This window comes from Lissotriton vulgaris, chromosome 5, assembly GCF_964263255.1.
Source record: "Lissotriton vulgaris chromosome 5, aLisVul1.2, whole genome shotgun sequence".
In the NCBI taxonomy this organism is placed as follows: domain Eukaryota; kingdom Metazoa; phylum Chordata; class Amphibia; order Caudata; family Salamandridae; genus Lissotriton; species Lissotriton vulgaris.
The window spans coordinates 911,170,217-911,189,126 of record NC_141693.1 but is presented as its reverse complement, the minus strand read 5'-3'; positions in this window follow the sequence as shown (position 1 = coordinate 911,189,126).

Genomic DNA, 18,910 nt, shown 5'->3' with positions numbered 1-18,910 from the left:
ACCACAGCACAGAAGTTTGAGGAAAATGTGTTTAAAAAAAATAAATAATTAGGTTTACAAGGGATTCTGGGTAACAGAACCTGGTGAGACCAAGTCAAGTCACCCCATCCTGGATTCCCCCGGGTGTCTAGTTTTCAAAAATGTATAGGGTTGCTAGGTTTCCCTAGGTGCCGCCAGAGCTAGGGTTCATTTTTGTCTGTTTCCTGTCACAGGCACTAGGCCTACCCACACAAGTGAGACATCATTGTTCTCTGAAGACTTTGGGGAACGTGGGGTGTGTGGGATTTTTTGGATCCACACATATTCCAGAACTATCCACCACAGCACAGAAATTTGAGGAAAATGTGTTTAAAAAAAAGAAAATTAGGTTTACAAGGGATTCTGGGTAACAGAACCTGGTGAGACCCAGTCAAGTCACCCCATCCTGGATTCCCCTGGATGTCAAGTTTTAAAAAATGTATAGGGTTGCTAGGTTTCCCTAGGTGCCGACAGAGCTAGGGTTCGAAATCTACAGCTAGGCACTGCGCAAAAAAAGAACCTGTTTTCACTGTGAAAATGTGGTGTGTCCATGTTGTATGTTTGTATGTTTCCTGTCATGGGACTAGGCCTACCCACACAAGTGAGTTACAATTTTTCTCGAAATACCATGGGGAACACATGGTGGATTTTATTTTGTGGATCCACTCAGATTCCTGAACTTTACCCCACAGAAATGTGAGGAAAACATGTTTTTTTGGACACATTTTTAGATTTGCAAGGGATTTTGGGTAACAGAACCTGGTGGAAGCCAGACAAGTGATCCCGTTCCTTGATTCCCCTGGGCGTATAGTTTTAAAAAATGTATAGGTTTTCTAGGTTTCCCTAGGGGCCGGCAAAGCTAGGGTTCAAAATCTACAGCTAGGCAGTTTTCAAAAAAAGGGTCTGTTTTCACTGTGAAAATGTGGTGTGTCCATGTTGCATTTTTGTCTGTTTCCTGTCACGGGCACTAGGCCTACCCACACAAGTGAGACATCATTGTTCTCTGAAGACTTTGGGAAACGTGGGGTATGTGGGATTTTTTGGATCCACACATATTCCAGAACTGTCCACCACAGCACAGAAATTTGAGGAAAATGTGTTAAAAAAAAAATAATTAGGTTTACAAGGGATTCTGGGTAACAGAACCTGGTGGGACCCAGTCAAGTAACCCCATCCTGGATTCCCCCGGTGTCTAGTTTTCAAAAATGTATAGGGTTGCTAGGTTTCCCTAGGTGCCGACAGAGCTAGGGTTCAAAATCTACAGCTAGGCACTTTGCAAAAAAAGGGCCTGTTTTCACCTTGAAAATGTGGTGTGTCCATGCTGCATTTTTGTCCGTTTCCTGTCATGGGAACTAGGCCTACCCACACAAGTGAGGTACCATTTTTCTTGAAAGACCATGAGGAACACATGGTGGATGTTATTTTGTGGATCCACACAGATTCCTGAACTTACCCCCACAGAAATGTGAGGAAAACATGTTTTTTTTGGACACATTTTTAGATTTGCAAGGGATTTTGGGTAACAGAACCTGGTGGAAGCCAGACAAGTCACCCACATCCTTGATTCCCCTGGGCGTATAGTTTTCAAAAATGTATAGGTTTTCTAGGTTTCCCTAGGGGCCGGCAGAGCTAGGGTTCAAAATCTACATCTAGGCACTTTGCAAAAAAGGGTCTGTTTTCACTGTGAAAATGTGGTGTGTCCATGTTGCATTTTTGTCTGTTTGCTGTCGCCTACCCACACAAGTGAGGTACCATTTTTTTTGGGAGACTTTGGGTAACACAGAATTGTACAGCAACTATTGACTTTTGATGAATTTCTGCCTTCCAAATGAAAGACAATGTGTAAAAAAGAAGTAATTTTAAAAAATGACCTATAATTCTCCAGGTAGTATGGGTACTCACAGTTTCGTAAAGTGCCAATTTACAGAAATATATAGGTGTTTTTCATATCGATTTTTCCATGTATATATTTTCCCAAATTAATTGCTATATACCCAGTACATAATGATTAACCATTGCAAGACGCTGCTCAGTTATAGGCTCTGGGTTTGTCGGGTTCTTGGTGAACCTACAAGTCCTATATATCCCCATAACCAGAAAAGTCCAACGGATGTAATGGTATATTGCTTTTAAACATCTGTCACAATTAGAAGTTGTTACAGGTGAAAACGGTAGCACAAATTGCTGTTTTTTTCAACTTATTTTCAATTTTTCCTATATTTAACTGTAAGTTTCTATAAAGCAACCTTGAAGGATCTACACAAAGGATCCCTTGCTAAATTCAGAATTTTGTCTGCTTTCCTAAAATGTATAGCTTTCCAGAATCCATTATTGCTTTCATACCCATTTCTACCATTATATGGAAGAAGGTTGAAAGCACAAAAAATATCAAGAATTGGCTATAGCCCAGTAAAATCCCCAAACTGTAAAGAATGGTGATTTTCTGACAAAAGTCTGTTAGTCCCTAAAAGCTGGGAAAATTGTGATTTTCACAAACCGTTTGCCGATACCATTTGCAGGAAAAAAAACAGACACTTTCATTTGCAGCTCTTTTTTCCCATGTTTTCCCCATGATGTTGGAAGAAAAGGACGCAAATTTGGCATGGATACCTTATGTGGTCAAAAAGTTACAGGGGCCTAAGCGCAAAATACCCAAAATGGCCAAAAAAGGCTTACACAGGGGGGAGGGGAAAGGCCTAGCAGCGAAGGGGTTAATGGAAAAGGGCCTATCTTTTTAAAGCAAAAAAATTCATCGCTTCGGAAATGCGCAGTACAATTTGGTTACATAGGAGAATATTAAAATGCAGTGGTCCCAACAATGAATCACCACAAAAGAAGTATATGTTGGATAAAGCCTTGATGGGTTGAGTAAGCACCATTTGCACTGCACAAGTTATGCGAACCAGGTTCGAATCTCAGCAGGGACCCTCAACATCCTGTGATTCTGGGCAAATCACTTAGGGGCAGATTTATGTTAACTGGCGCATCCCCAGGGATGCGCCTGTTAACGTGCGCCACAGTGCGCCACAGCTCCGCCACCCATGGTGCAAAAACGGCACAGATGCGTGACGCATCTGTGCCGGAAATGTGGCGCATTGCTGGAGTTGCGTCGCAAGCGCGACGCAGCTCCAGCAAGGCTCGGGGGTACACCATCTCCACAATGCTGCATCAAGACCTACGCCTGCTTCAAGCAGGCGCAGGGTTTTGACTCAGCATTGCCCTGAAAGTGACTGAGTGAAATCTCATAGATTTCACTCAGCCACTTTCAGGAGGCGTTCCTGAGCAGGAACGCCCCCCCCTGCGCAGGAACGCCTCCTTATGGCGCAGTGCTTTACAACGTGACGCATCTCCTAGATGCGTCACGTTGTAAATAGGGCGCATTGTTTGCGCCGCAGTTGCGTCAAATAAAGTGACGCAAATGCGGCGCAAAGAGGCGCAATGGCCTCATAAATCTGCCCCTTAATCTCTCTGTACCTAACAAAATGAATGTATCAATGTATCAATCTGTAACGAAACTGGTGCTCATCGTGACAACTGCAGCTGATAATAAGAAGTTTCACATTAAAAATACACTGGATTTCCGCAAGTTTAGTCTCAAAAGTGCAAGCGCGTGCATAGTGTACATAAAATTACAACTTACATTTTCCCCCCTTTACCAGGCCCCTATATTAAACGTGTGTATGACAAACCAGAAAACTCTGAATGTAACTGATTCACTAGACAGCATAATGCGGGGAAAGGCAAAAAGCGTAAGTGCCGACTAATAACAATGTTACACTGGTCAAGCTTCATGTATACTCTTTTTCACTCTGTCCATGTTCTAAATCACGTTTCTTTGTGCAATCAAAACTCTTGTTCTATGTACTGAAACATTTTGATTCACATTGACCTTCTAGATTATTAATTATACAAAAAGATGTCACACTAGTAGTGGCGAAAAAGGGTTCCATGTTGTGCTTGCAGGTTAGGTAATATATAAAAGAGCATGTACATCCACAGATACCCAGTGGAGATTCCAGTTTCCATTTTATATGTTATTTTTAGATTTTGGCGAAGTGTTTATGTTCACTATGGGCAAGGGGTTGCACGTCTGTTATTCGAACAGAAGAGTGTTGCCATTGCTTCACATCATGGTGCAGGGTAAACTAGTGTAAGCATTGCATGGCGATCATCTTCAAGGAATGGTTGGCTTGTTTCATGGGCCTCTATGGGTCTACTAGCAGGGCCTTAAACAGCCAGTAAGCATTCAGGCTTTGCAGGTTCTAATGTATCCCCTCTCACTGTGTGGATTTTGTTTGTATTAGGCATAGTTTTACACCAAAAGTCCGCCAAACTATTCTTCAAGCCACAATTTTGTCAAGGCTAGACTATGGGAATTCGCTATATTTAGGTGCCAACCAGTCTTGTATTGTACGCCTTCAAAGAATCCAGAATGCAGCAGCTCGCGCCTTGTTTGCTCTGCCTAAATCATGTTCAGTCACGCACCTTCTGCCTAAGTTGCACTGGCTACTGATAGTGAAAAGAATTCAGTTTAATTCTTTATGTGTGGCCCATAAAATATTGACTGGTCAAGGACCGCAGATTTTGGCGGATTTTCTGGCACAATATGTACCGAACCACCCTCTGCGATTGGCCAGTGTGGGCCTGATCTGTACTCCCCGCTTTCACAGAGCCAGAGTGGGCGGTCGCTCCTTTAGAGTTCAGGCGGCGAGCCTTTGGAGCTCCCTTCCAACTACCATTAGAGGACTCCAGAACCATCTGGCTTTTCGAAAGGCTTTAAAGACTTGGATCTTTCCAGCGTAGGCTCTTTTTTTCCGTGAGTGTTCTCAGCCCTTTCTTAGTTAGCGCTGGGCCGCCCCGTCACTGGGGCAGCTATGCGCTTTTATAAAATTTTAAATAAATAAATGCATTTTAAAGTCATTTCTGCTTGCGAAGTTCACATCGGCCTCACTGCTTCCAGCAGAGACAGCTGTGTAAATAAGGCATCGATTGTGTGAACAGTAATTTTTCTTAATGTGTCACTATTCCCCCAAGGGCCTCGAAAGAACAAATTAAAAAATTCTCCTTTCAGAAGTTGAATTTGTAAGCATTCTACATTATTGTGTCACATGCTGCCTTTTAGGCTCATTTTGTAAGGAAGTTCTGTGTTTCTGCATTCTGGCTACTTGTGTCAACAGCACAGCTTCCAGTAGATGCTGTAGATGATGTTTACGACAGAGACTTTACTGCTCACGCACAGTGGTGATGGAAGTAAGACTCTGCTCCTTAGAGACACTCAGATAAGCTGGTAGCAGGAGGAAGAGTGCGTTATGCCAGGCACTACTCCAACAGGTTTGGCCTTCCAGAGGCATCCACATTACAAACATAACCACTTGGCTCGTTAAGACGTTTATGCCCATCCCACATGGTAAAAGGAACCTGTCATGGTGTCATTTCGTGATCGTGGTTTGTTTGTGTACAACATAGGTAAACATTTGCCAAGTATAGCAACTTGCTTTTACACAAAACTATCCAGTTTAGTTTAGTTTAAGTTTATTAGCATAGTTAATTAAAACCATTGCAAAAGTAGCACTACAAAATTCGTCTAACGTGGTTAAAAACATTTTAAGAATTAGAATAAAAACTACATTGTAATAAAACATGATCGAATTACGGTATTTGGAACAGTCAATGGATCACGCGATATTGTGATTTTTATATATTCGGAAATCTGGGCAGCGACCATGCATGCTCAGATGTCCTGGCGAGATTGTCTCTACACAAAACTATCCAGAGGTTGGGAAGGTACTCCAAATTCTCTTAATACACTTTTGTGTGACCAAATTATTCACAAAACGTTATTGTCCGACTGAAGGCTAAACGTTCTGGCTTGTAATGCTCCTAGTCCTCTGGTAACTGGTGTGAATGTTGGTATTAATTTTATTTAACTGTTTACATGTCAACAGTTTAGTTGTATCACAGTGGTTTATTTTTCATGGTTTTGACACGTGAAGCAAGCAATTTGAATAGTGAAATTGCCTCTCATGGTTATGCATATGAGTGCTGGAGTGTATCCTACATCAGTGTCACATGACAAGAGGGGAAGTGAAATGAGGGTATGTTCATGAATCAGATGTTTCTCTAATATGCCAGGAACAGAAAAAGCGCTGGCACATTACACATTCTAATGGCTATATTAGAAATATACCAATGAATGGGACATGCAGGGAAGGAGAGAGGCTGTCAGACAGAAGGAGGAAGAAAAAGAGTTAAAGCAAATGAGAGTGAATGAAAGAGACAGAGAATGCAAATAGAATGAGACAACGAAAGAGGGAGAGGGAAATAGGTGAAAGGGGGCTAGAGGGTTGTGAAGGGCCATGAGAGGTGGCAGTGACAGGATAGATGGCAGAGGCAGGAGAGATGCAACACAGGAAATATGGCTAAATCTGCAAAGACGAAATGCTTCACATGTGCTACCCTTTGCAAAAAGATTATCCTTTACAGCGCGTTAACTCACAATTCACATCACTGTGAGCATGGTGGATAGACCGCTCTTTATGCAAATGAATCCTTGTTGAAAGGATGGGCGGCAGGAGGGTGGTCCATGCCCAATGAACAAAGGGGCAGCTGTCCTTCCAAATAAAAGTACATTTGCCGCTTACTGAAAGATTGCTGCTTTCTGTCATGGTTTCCAGAATGATTAAGATTAGCTGTGGTTCCAGCATTAGTATGCTCACTGTATTATGTCCAGGGTCATGCAAAGTCTCTTTTTCATGTTGATAACAGTCAGCTGGAATTCTGGAACTGCTTATTCACTGTCATGTTTTTATTCCTGTAACATTTGGAAGGCCAATGTCTTTTTGTCTCTAATTTGCTTCCTTCTTTTCTTTATAGGGTATGCAGTGTTTCATACTGTAACACAGACCAAAGGGGATTGGCAAGGTGCACAGCACAGTGGTCAGTGATTTCATAAACTTGAATGTTTTAGCGGTTGAGTTTTATAAAGGTTGGGTGCTCCAGCAGGTAACGTATCCGTCCATATACGTTTTCAAACAATGATAAGAAATGTGCGCACAAGCATTATGAACGCATCCCTGCCATTGGGAACTCCTTTTAGTTCTTCATGGAAGAATCACTTCAAATAAGGTTGATTATTGTTTTTTAATGTTCAAATTGATTCATATTCATCAATACTTTACTTCGATATTATCATTTCATATTAAGTGGAGATTCCAAATAATCCTTGTTTTCAATATACATATCATTTCATATAACATTGCTATGCATTTCGGGCTCCATCGCCCTTTATCAAGGAGCTCTGCAAACAAAGAATACGTAATATGTAGCCCATCATATCAACAATCAAAACTGGTACATAAAGGTAACATACATTCCAATTCATGCTGGTAAGTGATTGCATATTTGTGTCGGCGGGTGACAGGTGTTAAGTGCACGAATATTAGAAGCGGCTGTGATGCAGTGGTGGCTCTCTACGTAACCGTGTGAAAAAGCTCAAAGTGAAATGATAACACTTACATGAATAAGCGTATAGGAAGCTTCAACTGCAAAAGAAATGAAAACGCTACAGTTAATGGTGCCTCCACGGGTGAAGATACACGTTATTCAACTCACGTCATGCCGGCAGATTTCACGCCGACTTACTGAAATGGTTGAGCGGTAACCGCTAGCACCCGAGTCCGGGCTCGTGTCATGGGAGTCCTCACAGGGGGGGAAAGCTGGCCGGACGAGTGTTCGTCGGTGTCTTTACGGGGAGTGCAAGCTAACCGAACGGGCAACAATATCGAACTAAACGTCAGTGCAACCTGTGATTCATCTAATCTAATTTATTTGCTGAAGTGCCCATGTGGGAACATTTATATTGGGAAAACGGAAAGGAAAATTAAAGTGCGCCTTAACGAACATAAATCAAACATTCACACTAAAAATGAAAAATCGAGCATTGCAATGCATTTTGTAGAACAAAAACACAGTATTGCTCAACTTAACTTTTTGGTACTGGAGGTCATTGACAAAAAAGAAGGCAAGGACAACAACAAGGCACTACTACAAAGAGAGATAGCCTGGATATACCGCCTTCAAACTTTAAAGCCATTTGGGCTGAACGATCAAACTGAATTTAGTTGCTTTTTGTAATCACCTATTTGGTGACAACCTATTGCATAATGCTTTTGTGCTGCCTGGTATCACATATACATGATTGTAATATTTATGTCTACCCTGTGAATGTACATTGAATTATGTCATCACCATACACACTCAACATGGCCACGATCATTCAACCCGTTTTTTTGTACACAGTCCGTCATTTATTACTAGTTAACACGTGAACGGTCCTTGAACCAATCAAGGCTCGATTTCCTAACTTCCGCGTAAGTTTGAACACTCGTTCGGTTAGCTTGCACTCCCCGTAAAGACACCGACTAACACTCGTCCAGCCAGCTTTCCCCCCTGTGAGGACACCCACGACACGACCCCCGACTCCGGTGCTAGCGGTTACCGCTCAACCATTTCAGTAAGTCGGCGTGAAATCTGCCGGCATGACGTAAGTTGAATAACGTGTATCTTCACCCATGGAGGCACCATTAACTGTAGCGTTTTCATTTCTTTTGCAGTTGAAGCTTAGCTTCCTATACACTGATTCATGTAAGTGTTATTATTTCACTTTGAGCTTTTTCACACGGTTACGTAGAGAGCCGCCACTGCATCACAACCACTTCTAATATTCGTGCACTTAACACCTGTCACCCGCCGACACAAATATGCAATCACTTACCAGCATGAATTGGAATGTATGTTACCTTTATGTACCAGTTTTGATTGTTGATATGATGGGCTACATATTACGTATTCTTTGTTTGCAGAGCTCCTTGATAAAGGGCGATGGAGCCCGAAATGCATTGGAGCATAGTTATATGAAATGATATGTATATTGAAAACAAGGATTATTTGGAATCTCCACTTGATATGAAATGATAATATCGAAGTAAAGTATTGATGAATATGAATCAATTTGTACATTAAAAAACAATAATCAACCTTATTTGAAGTGAGTCTTCCATGAAGAACTAAAAGGAGTGCCCAATGGCAGGGATGCGTTCATAATGCTTGTTCGCACATTTCTTATCATACTGTAACACACAATGTTTGTAAGACACTTTTGTTATAAACTCTATAAATTAAGGGGCATATTATCAAGAGATTTATCTCTGCTTTTTTGGCTTTAAAAGACAAGAAAGCGGAGATAAAATTATCTCCCTATCAGCAACAGGGTGCTAACACGCAAATTTGCATGTTAACACCCTTTTCACTACGCTTCCCTTTGAATCTCTAATGAGATGCAAAGTGGGCGTTCCAGAGCAAAATAATAGGAGAAATGTCGCTAAGCGACATTTCTCCTATTATCAAGCTTCATGCTAACCCTGTTAGAGACAAAAAAAGCAGCGCTAACCACGGTTAGCGCTGCTTTTTTTACACCTGGTATTTTCCTGACTTAGCCATGATATCCTATGGAAGGTGAATATCATGGCTAAGTTTGTGAGCCCCTATCATCAAGTTAACGCCAAACTTCGAGAGATTATCGTTGGTTTTCCAGCGATAATCTCTCATTTGGCAGTTAGCGTGAGGATTTCTATCACTTCTGAGATAAACGTTGCTAATAGCAAGTTATCTCAGCGATAATTTCCGGCGATGCTTAGCGATAAAAAAATCGTTGCAAAGCCTAGTTAGCGATAAATATCGCTACTCGTTGGTAATATGCCCCCTAGTGTGTTAATTATTGGAGAACATTACTAAAGCTCATATAGCAAAGCAACACTTTGTCACTCTATTCTGAGAATTCACAAAATAAATTAACACATATCAGACTTCTTGTGGGCTATTTTATTTTCTCAATATATGCTGTGTGTGTGGCAAACTTGAACTGATGCAGACCACCACGTGTGTGAGAAGGAAGCTAACAGCAGTGCTCCCCATACCATAATATTTTATATTATTTGTATTTAAGTTTTGTAAATCTCTTTACCACTGTTATCATTTCACTAAACACCAAAGATTCCTAAAAAGTGCACAAAATCTTCAAAGCTACCATAAGCTACAAGATTGGTGGGAATAGTCAGGTTTCCAACAGCCCTCTGAATTTCAGTAACAAGGGTTCAGAACAGAGATAGAGAGAGGATACCCCATCCTGCTGTAGCTGGGATAGAAAATCTCTGTCACCCAGAGGTTTTAGATGAGAATTTGGGTCTGCCGAAGATAGAGATTTGCAGATCTTGGTGCAAAGGTAGTATCATATCACTTATCGAGTTTAACTTCTTGTTTATTAATGTATGATACACTCTTGCAGAAAGGTATGATATCACTTATAATTGATTGGAGAACAGTGAGCTGTTGGGAGAGTAAAAGGCTTAGTGAACCAGAATAAGGGATTTAAAGAGAATATGCTCCTTCATATCGGCCAATGTACAGAAACAAGAACAGGGGGATTTGTCCCCTATAGTTGATGCCGGTAGCTAGTCTTACTGCATAGTTCTGAATGAATTGCACTATATTAATCAGACAATAGGGGAAACCCAGGTAAATGGCATTGTGGTGTTCTATGTAAGAGGACACATAGGATGAGTTGGAAAAGACAAGTGTTCACCACCTGTTACTTGAGTCACTAGACTTAGCGCAGAGACAATTTTTAGTCCAAGATAGTTCACCACTTTCAGTGGGACGGCAGCTAGAGCCATTGTTGGCAAGTGTAAAAAAAACATTTAATTCCGGGTTGGGGGGTGAACATAAAGTCTCAGCCTGTCTTCGATTCAGTTTGAGAGCATTTATGCTCATTCATCATTGAACATTCAAGAGGCATTCATGAAATGTGGCTGCTGCAGTCAATTTGAGTATTGTCTGCATATAGAAAGACGCTACAACAAAAAGGCTCATTAAAGTGAACCAAAGGGATAACATAAAGGTTAAAAAGAAGTGGGGATAAGATGGAACCTTGAGGGGGGCATGGCTAAGGAAGATGGCGAGCTAAACGCAGAGCCCCGGAGCTCCTGCCGAATATAAAACAATCCTGCATCATCCTTTCAAACCCACCTGTAAAACGTGCTGATGGCTGTAAATGGTTGGCTAGCCCTCGACGGCCCAAGGGTCGGACCTGTGGCTGTTAAAGGAAGCGGAGTTGGCGACCACGACCGCGGGCCCTGTGGCCTAGCTGAAGCCCTGGGCTGTGGTGGCGGGCTGGTCCCAGTGAGCAACGGGATCTGGCACTGTAGAGCGGCAGAACACCCTGGACGAGCCTGGAGCCGGGGTGCTATGAGTCTGGAAAACAGCGAGTCTGCCTTCCCTCTGAGAGCTGACTCGTGGTGGTCTGGAGAGGACTCGTGGTGGTCTGGAGACTGCCGGACCTGCAGAGGACTGCAGGAGCAGTGAGAGCGGCATCCGGAGGCACCCACTGATGACAAGAATTTAGTAACCCGTGATATATATAATGTGATTTGACTTAACGGTCCGCCGCACTGCGACTCATGTTCGAACTACCCACCATTTGGGCGCAGTGAACAGACACCATTGGATATAGTTTCTCCCCTTCTCCCTTGTCCTGAGGATGACTGTGGCAGGGGACACCAAATCACCCTTTGAATCAGGGTCAAAAAGTCGACATTCCCCCAGTGGGCCTGCACTCTATATCTACCCCCTTCCTACCCCAACCACAGAAGATGTTTCTCTATGCCTCAATCTAAGAAACTATTTCTAAAATCGTAATTTCTATCGATCAATGGGCAGGCTCATCACAGTAGGGATATTGGCCTTGTTGGAAATCGGAGCGAGATCCTTCTTTGTTTAGAATTTGAGTTATTAATTCCTTGAATGTGTTAAGGTCTTTATCGTCTTCTTTTTCTATCGCACACACGAGCACTAACTTTCACTCACTTCCTCCACCTTGGAGTAACCTCTTTGATACTATATGTTGAGTACTATGACTGTCTATGTCTTTCATTTGATGAGAAAACGCAGCATAAAATAAATGAATGTTTGCAATTCAATTAAGTTTGGGTGCCTTCTATTGCTGAGTTATTTAGTGGAATGTGCATATATGTTTGTGGGGTGATTAGTACATACTTTGCATTCACATGTGTTGATTGAATTGCATTTTGATGTATAGCTTTATTAATTATTCAAACTATCTACAACTCAACTGTACTTAGTTTTGTCTGGGACCATTTGTTTTCTTTACCGATCGATATTCAGGTCCTTGGACGCGCACTGGGCTACCCCATTTATTATAATAGATAACAATAAAGTAATATGCATAAGCTGGCGGGCAGCCCAGTGGGGGCAGGAATAAGTGCCACGAGCAGGAGGAGGGCTACCATGAGGCCCAAATGATGTTGGGAGGACGACACACTGTAGATTCCCCCGACCTTGGAATTGTGAGTAACTGGCAGTGGCGCATCTCATTAGTGAGTACACTGCTTGGTAGGCCCAGACAGATCTGTGTTCAGGGGCTCAGATTGGGACACGTGGAGGCAGGGCCACAGCACGGGGATGGAGCTGCTAGGCAGGCCCCCCTATTGCATTCAGTATTTGCAGTTCCCGTACCTAATAAATTACTGAGCCTCCCCATGGGTTGTGAGGAAATCAGAAGGCCATGGCTAAGGACAAAGGGGCAAGAATGAGCAGGCAAATAAAATAGACAACTATGCCATGCCTCTGCAGACAGGGGGGGGCTACTGGGGGTGCAGACAGGAAGCCCCTACGCTTGCTGAACTACTGGCTGAAATCAAGGGATCCAGGAACCTGACCATAGCTAAGATTGACAGTGTCATACTTGAGATGGGTCTACTCTGCGCAGATGTCTGGAAGATTTTGGACAGGATAACTGCCACAGAGGGAGAAATGCAAACCATACAATCAGAGCTAGCATTCTTGAAAAAGACAGTTACGGAGCTTATATCCAACACTGCACGGCTGGAGGAACAGGTCGAAGATGCAGAGGGGGTTCAAGAAGGAATATTATTCGCATAATTAGTTTCCCAGAAAAGACAGAGGAACAATCGATGGAAGTCTTTCTGGAGGATTGGATCCTGAATAAGTTACGTCCCTAAAGGATATCCAATTTTTTCACAATAGAGCAGGTGCATAGAGCTCTGGTGCCTTCACCCAAACCCGGGAGCACCACCTTGCGCGATAATAGCCTGGATGTTCAATTTCAGAGATCAAGATGTAATACTCCAACATGCCAGAGTGCACAACGCCCCAAAGATAATGGACAAGCGATCATGATATGCCCAGATTACACGTGTAAGGTGCAGGAACAGCAAAAGGACTTTTGGGCAACCAAGAAAAGGTTACGAGATAACAACATGAGAAACAGCCTCTTGTTCCCTGCGAAACTCAGAATCCAGTACAAAGGAAAGGCCTACTTTTTTACAACTCTTGCAGAAGCTAATGATTGGCTAGACACAATAGGGACCACATCGCAGAGGAGTACCCTAAAGAGAGCAGAATCTCAATTGAGCGGGCTGAGGCGGGCCCTTGGGCTAAGAGGCACTCAGCGGAATCATTGTTAACCCACGATGATCGCCAGTCCAGCAGGATCCTGGTCCGCCTGGACGGCACCCTGGCGGACTCCGACAGTATACCAGACACAGATGAGCCTCCTCAGCCGTGGCAAGAGAGGAAGGGCAGAGGAGGGGGAACTACTGGGGGCCAGTGATGAGATGCTGGCATGCTGGTTGGTGGGCGAATCCCTGTGCATGTAGGTAAGCCTTTGCATCTATTGCAACACTACATCAGGATTACTGGTACACTGATTTTGAAATCATTATAATTATGTATACTATGTTTGCAAATTGGGAGAGTAGGTAAGGCTGTGAAGGCTTCTTTGATGACATGTATTTCTGCAAGTTGGGTAATATGTTAGCACAATTGGCGGGATGCTCCACATGGGCCTTGGTCAGTAGGGTGGAATTAGTTCCTCTGCCTCACCTGCTCGCTGTAACCCTGGCCCTCTGCTAATAGCAGAATGACACAGGGGTTGAGGCTGCTCAGCGATTCGGGGGCGGTGCATCCTGCGTGCGGGCTAAGTTGGGGTGAGCTAACCAGTTTGAACACGCTGCCAGAGGGAGGGTGGATGTTAGTAGATTTGTTACAGGTTAAAGAGGGAAATCGTGGCTCAGATTGACTGTCTGAAAGACGACTCAGAAGATAAGATATGCAGGAAGATTTCAAATGGGAAAGAGAAGGGAAGGGTGTGCCCTTAATTGCCCCTAACCTACAAAAAGATTGATGGCCTCTGACTGGAAACATGTTACCTGGAATGTCCAGGGATTGGGAAAATACGTAGAGGCAGAGGATACACTCATACTTTTGAAGATATTGTGTATCAATTGCCTTCCTGCAAGAAACACACACATGTGGGGAATGTTTGCCTGCCATCTGCCATAGACGGCAGGGGAAAGTCTATGCGACCACTTTTTCTAGTTATGCCAGGGGAGTGTTGATCTGGGTGGCACCAAGGGTTCCATTTGTGGCAAGGGAGGTTAAGATAGACCCAGAAGGTCGATATGTGATTGTGGCTGGCACACTGGATGCTAAAGAAGTTTGCATGGTGAATGTGTATGCCCCAAGTGACGATCCCTCCTTCTATGGTGGACTTCTGGGAGCAATCATGGAGCATTCATGGCCTGCTGTAATTCTGGCGGGAGATCTGAATTGTGTGCTTGATGGAGCCAGGGATCGCTACACCCCTAAAATGGCCACTAAGCAAGCAATGACAGCGGCATTGTTGGATTTGATTAAAGTTTTGAGACTACATGATGTCTGGAGGGTGCGCCATCCCCACAATAGGGAGTACTCATGCTGTGTACCTGCCGTTAATACATATAGTCGGATAGACTAGTGTCTGGTGTGGGTGTGGTGCTGCAATGGGTGATGGCTGCTGCGTATTTGTCCCGCTGTCTTTCGGTCCACTCACCTTTATTGGTTTCCATTTGCATGCTGGTACACATACCAGCAATCCTGCTGTGGAGACTGAGTGTGGTAGAATTATCTGATCAGGTGTTCACATACAAATTAACTAGGGTGCTAGATGGCTAGTTTAACGATAACTGGGGCAGTGCCTCACTAGGGCAATGGACTGGAATGCTATGAAGGTTGTTTTGAGAGGGGAGTGCCTGAAGATAACATATTGTGTAAAAAGACAACTTCTCGCAGGCCATTAAAGACTCAAGAAGAGGCTAGGCACACTGGAAAAAGATCTGATCAAGTTAGTCTGTAGGCCTGGCAGGTGTGTAGGTCCGAAGTACTGGGCACATGGGACAGACTTGATAAATTGTCCCGCTCCACATATAGAAAAAGGCTACATAGACAGGGGGACAAATCGAGCCATTTTCTCTCAATGCTCATCTTTGGTGGGAATTGTCATAAACCAATATTGGGGCTCCGAGATAAACAGGGTAGACTAACATCTTCATAGCATAAAACTTCTGGAAGTGTTCATGGAACTCCTGCAGGGCATATATGGAGCCCCTGAGGCAAAAAGCCCCCGGAGATTAGGTCCTATCTTGAGGAGATACGATTGCCTCCACTATCTGAGGTAGATAGTCTGCTCCTGAACGCTCCTATTAAAAATGAGGAGATCCTGATAAGCTATCAGAACCTTAAAGTTAGCCAAGTCCCCTGGCAGAGGTGGTAGTGAGTTTTATCACTGCCAGCAAGGAAACTGGCTGAGCTTTTACCTGAAGTGTATCAGGAAGCCTAGGAGGGGGGTGCTTCCAGAGTCTTTGAGGGAGGCGAATATTGGGATGTTGCCAAAACCTGACAGAGATGGCTAGGCAGCCACCTCTTACCACCCACTGTCTATGCTAAATGTAGTCATAAAAATCCTAAGTAAAGTACTGGCCACAAGATTACTGGGATTCCTACCACAACTGATAGTGAATGACTAGTGTGGATCCATCCCTAATAGGATCACACAGGGTAACCTCATGAGGTTGTCACTGGTTCTTCATTCTCTTGCTTTAGGCGAAGGGCAATACACCATGGCGCTACTGGATATCGAACAAGCATTTGATTCACTCTCCTGGGAATTCTTATGGGAAGTACTATACAAGATGGACATTAGAGAACACTTCATAAAATGGGTGCAATTATTGTATAGGGAACCCTCAGCCAGTGGAAAAAACAGCAATGGACCGCACACCGCTAGCCCCTCGTCCGGGTCGCCCCTAAGCACTCTGGTATGTGAAGTGCCTGAAGTCCGAAGAATTACTAAAAGTTCGTAAGTGGTTCAGCTATGTAGGTGCAAGTAGGTACTTGGTATTACCCCGATCTCTAGACCCGGGACATGGCCCGGGTTCTGGGATATCTTCCCTCATCAGTAGAGAAAGTCAATAGGGGTGGAAGAGAAGGCCGCCTTTTTAACCGTCACGGGCCTTGTTGCCCAGCACGCAGGTGCATCGTCCAGAAGCTCATCAGCTTGGGAGGCTCATGGGAGCCCTTATGTAGAAAAAACAGCAATGGACCACACACCGCTAGCCCCTCCTCCGGGTCGCCCCTAAGCACTCTGGTATGTGAAGTGCCTGAAGCCTGAAGAATTACTAAAAGTTCGTAAGTGGTTCACCTATGTAGGTGCAAGTAGGTACTTGTTATTACCCCGATCTCTAGACCCGGGACATGGCCCGGGTTTCGGGATATCTTCCCTCATCAGTAGAGAAAGTCAATAGGGGTGGAAGAGAAGGCCGCCTTTTTAACCGTCACGGGCCTTGTTGCCCAGCACGCAGGTGCATCGTCCAGAAGCTCATCAGCTTGGGAGGCTCATGGGAGCCCTTATGTAGAAAAAACAGCAATGGACCACACACCGCTAGCCCCTCCTCCGGGTCGCCCCTAAGCACTCTGGTATGTGAAGTGCCTGAAGTCCGAAGAATTACTAAAAGTTCGTAAGTGGTTCACCTATGTAGGTGCAAGTAGATACTTGTTATTACCCCGATCTCTAGACCCGGGACATGGCCCGGGTTTCGGGATATCTTCCCTCATCAGTAGAGAAAGTCAATAGGGGTGGAAGAGAAGGCAGCCTCGTAACCGTCACGGGCCTTGTTGCCCAGCACGTAGGTGCGTCGTCCAGAAGCTCGTCAGCTTGGGAGGCTCATGGGAGCCCTTATGTAGAAAAAACAGCAATGGACCGCACACCGCTAGCCCCTCCTCTGGGTCGCCCCTAAGCACTCTGGTATGTTAAGTGCCTGAAGTCCGAAGAATTACTAAAAGTTCATAAGTGGTTCACCTATGTAGGTGCAAGTAGATACTTGTTATTAATCCGATCTCTAGACCCGGGACATGGCCCGGGTTTCGGGATATCTTCCCTCATCATTAGAGAAAGTCAATAGGGGTGGAAGAGAAGGCCGCCTCATAACCGTCACAGGCCTTGTTGCCCAGCACGCAGGTGCGTCGTCCAGAAGCTCGTCAGCTTGGAAGGCTCATGAGAGCCCTTATGTAGAAAAAAAAGCAATGGACCGCACACCGCTAGCCCCTCCTCCGGGTCACCCCTAAGCACTCTGGTATGTGAAGTGCCTGAAGACCGAAGAATTACTAAAAGTTCGTAAGTGGTTCACCTATGTAGGTGCAAGTAGATACTTGTTATTACCCCGATCTCTAGACCCGGGACATGGCCCGGGTTTCGGGATATCTTCCCTCATCAGTAGAGAAAGTCAATAGGGGTGGAAGAGAATGCCGCCTCGTAACCATCACGGGCCTTGTTGCCCAGCACGCAGGTGCGTCGTCCAGAAGCTCATCAGCTTGGGAGGCTCATGGGAGCCCTTATGTAGAAAAAACAGCAATGGATCACACACCGCTAGCCCCTCCTCTGGGTCGTCCCAAAGCACTCTGGTATGTGAAGTGCCTGAAGTCCGAAGAATTACTAAAAGTTCAGTAATTCTTCGATCTTCAGGCACTTCACATTTTAAAATTAGGCAGGCGCTTTATGGTGTTAGGGCTGCTACTGGCCAAAAGCAGGATTGTAATAAGATGTCCCCCAGATGCCCTAAGATAGAGGATTGGTTGAAAGATATGGCTGAGTGGATAAGAGCTGAGGGATTCCTCATGAAGGCAACCCTTAGGGATGAAAAAAGTGAGTGACGACTTGAGGGCATGGCGACAATGCTAGCGGAGCTAGCAACACCACCAGATGACCTACCCCCATAGAATGTCTGGGACAGGCACAGTTCTGAGCCATAACACATGGGTACTTTGAATTGGGGGATTTGGGCAGCCAGGTGGCACAAGCTGCTTGATTCCCACACATGAGGACACACAGATGGAGAATGTGGTTGCCAAAGGATTCCCCTCAGGTACAAGGTAGTCTGAGGTCACCTGCAAGAGTTCTAGGTTCACTGAGCCTGACGTGGGGGGAGGGCAGGGGGGGTTGATAAATTATCTATACATTCATGTGGATGAGATAATAATCTGAAGTCTTATGCAAAATGTATACAATGTTTTTACTTATTTTAAATGCCAATAAAAATGTATTATATTAAAAAAAAGATGGAACCTTGATCCCCCCCTGATGGACACGGTTATTCAGAAGACTCATAAGAGGCCAATACCACCCTAGACGATCCCTGGGATAGATAGCTTGCAATCCAGAGAAATTCTTGGGCATTAAACCTTTGTTCAGACTGCCTGGTCAGAAGAACATATTGAAGGTTGCTGTGAGATATATCAGGATTAAGGCAGTAGGAATAATAATATCAGCAGACAGCTGCAGATTGTCCAGCACTAAAACAATGGTTAGGTCAGTCCTATAGTTTTCTTGGAAGCCCATGTGAAAGGGATGAAGTAGTCCATAGTTGATCACAAAATTAGAAACGCTAATTCATCTTTCCTTTTTCATTACTGAGGAATAGCAGTT